Below are 3,004 nucleotides of genomic sequence, written 5' to 3'. Positions count from 1 at the left end.
TCGGAAGAGCTGGGATTACAGGCTTGTGCCACCACGCCTAGTCTCTATTAATTATTGTACATTCTACAAACCTGTTTTGAAACTGTTTCATTGCTCTTTTGTCTTTTTTCTCATTAAAATGAATAAAAGTTATTTGTATTATTATTTTTTTTTTGCAGAACCAGGGATTGAACTCAGGCCCTTGCACTTGCCAGGCAAGTGCTTATTCTACTGAGCCATCTGCCTGGCCCCTCAAAGTGAATAAAAATTACTAAAAAATAAAAAGTAAACTTCTGTTTCTGATTTATTTTGCTCAATGTTGTATTTTCTAGGAGAATCCATTTTCCTACAAATTGTCCTCATTTTTAGCTGAACAATATCGCATTATTCAAAGATAACACATTTTCTTTATCCAATCATTTTTTGATGGCTATACAGGTTGTTTCTAGTATTCAGTTATTATGAATTGCACTACTATAGACATTGATACACATCTATCACTATAGTTTGATGGCTTTAGCTCTTTGTAGAAGATACCTAGAAAGAGAATAGCTGGATAATATGGACTTTCTAATTTTAGTATTTTGAGGAATTTCCATATTGTTTTCCATAATGGTTGTAATAGTTTACATTACTACCAGCAATGTATGAGGGCTCTTTTTCAATCAGCCATGTGAAAATTTGAAATTTTTAAATTTATTATAATTATCATTCTTTTTGGCATAAGATGGAATCTTAACCTTGTTTCAATTTTCATATTTCTAATAGTCAGGGATGTTGAACAAAATTTCATGTATTTATTTTCCGTTTCGATTTCTTCCTCTGAGAAATCTCTTCATTTTACTTCCTGTTTCTTTATTAGGTCGTTTGTTTTATGTTTTTTTTTAGTTCTTCATATAATGTAGATATTAGCTCTATCAGAGGAATAGGGAGCAAAATATTTTCCCATTCTGAAAGACTCTCTCTTAATTTTACTAATTGATTCCATTGCTGTGCAGACACTTCTTGAATTTGGTGTAATCCCATTTGTTGATTCTTGTTATTTCCTATGCACTTGTTCTAATGTTTAGGACATCTTTTCCTACACCTATTCCTTCAAGATTTCCATCTATTTTCTAGTACATTCATTTAAAAAATTGTATCCTTGATCCATTTTGATTTTTATTTTATACATATAGGTATGGGTCCAGTTTCAATTTTCTGCAAAAAGATATCTAGTTTTTCATCATTTGTTGAATGGGCTATCTTTTGTTCAATGAATGATTTTGGCCCCTTTGGCAAGCATCAAATAGATAAATGTGTCTAGGAATGCTTCTGAATCCTTTATTCCTTTCCATTGGTCTATGTCTGTTTTTGTTCCTGTACTATGCTGTTTTTATTACTGTTGTTTTGTAGTATAACTTGAGATTATGTATTGGGATTCCTTCTGCTTGCTGTTGCTGCCCAAGATTGCTTTCATATTCTAAGTTTCTTGGTCCATATAAATTTTTGGATTGGTTTCTCTAGGTTGGTTAAGTATGCAATGGGACTGCCTTGAATCTATATATTAGTCTTGGGAATATGATCATTTTGACAATATTGATTCTGTCTATGCAGGAGCACAGAAACTTTCCTTTTTCTGATGTCCTCCTTAACCTTCTTTTAATAAAATATACTGATGTAGTTTTCTCTGTACATACCTTTCATTTGTTTTGTTAGGTTAATACACTGGTATGTCCGTTTATGTATGTAGTTATTTCCATAATTCTGAAAAAGATGGGAACATTCTTGTTTGTGTGTCAAAGATGGCAATGGTCAGCCTCAAAAACCAATACAGAGTTTAACTTTTGTCAAGCTCTTCTTTTGGGAAATTAAATTGTTTGCAAACAGAAGTGTTCATGAACAGAGATTCTGCTGTGCCTAGGAATTTCATTATTCTTGATGCTATCTTGAGTGGTATTGATTACATAATTTCCTTCTCATCAAGTCTATTATTGATGTACACAAATGATATTGATTTTTGGATGTTAATTTTGACTCTATCTACCTAGTTTTTTGCATGTGCTTTTTGAAAGCATCTACTTACACGAGTCACATATTATATATACTTTTTCTATCTGGCTTTTTAGCTGATTATTAGGCTTGCCTATTTGAAATTTTTAACTATATTGTCTGGTGTAGCTATAGTTCTTTCTTTCTTTTACATTTTCTTGTTTTTTTCTTTTTATGTATTCGATACAGGGTTTCAATATGCAGCTTGGACTCATAGTGATCCTCCTATTTTCAGCCTTTCCAGCACTGGGATTACAGACATGTACCATTATGCCCGATCTCGGTTGCCAGCTCAGCATGTCACAGTGTTGGGGCCAGCACAGCATGTGAGACCTGGCATCAAACCCTGGTCCCTGTGTTTACCAAAGCAGGTGCTTAGCCTGCTGTGCTATCTCACCTGCCCTTGTTCTTTCATTTCTGCATAGTAGTCATAGATGTAGATTCCACAACATGTCCAGTCTATTGTTGTATATTTGGATTATTTCTATTTTGTTGCGATAGTAAATATTGGTACTATGAACATTCTTTTTCAAATTTTTCTGCATATATGGATTTCTTTGTTGCACACATGGGAATATACAATCAAGGGTAGATAGGTTTAGTGTTTCAAATGTTATTGATGCTCTACTTTATATACCCTTTGTTCATCTCTGAGGTTACCTATTGTCATACATTATAAATGCCAATGGCCTCGAAAATCAAGTGCCTGGGTGTCTTAACTATTCTTTTACTGCAGTGCCAGATAACTTAATTCATGTGTATGTGTGTGTGTGTTTGTGCGTGCATGTGTATGTAACTTATAATATTGTCATTTGTTTTATATTTATCCAACATTTTCTTTTTTTTCAAAGTTTTATTGATAAACAGATAGCAATGAGACAGTTTCAAATCAAATCAAAAGTACAGTTTCAACAAATAATACACTGCATATATTCTTCTTAGTGGTTAATTGCTGTACAAGATGCAGATTTGTGATCCTATTTACAAACACCAT

This window comes from Octodon degus, unplaced genomic scaffold (assembly GCF_000260255.1).
Source record: "Octodon degus isolate 3935 unplaced genomic scaffold, OctDeg1.0 scaffold00171, whole genome shotgun sequence".
Taxonomy (NCBI): Eukaryota; Metazoa; Chordata; class Mammalia; order Rodentia; family Octodontidae; genus Octodon; species Octodon degus.
This window is presented reverse-complemented; position numbering follows the sequence as displayed.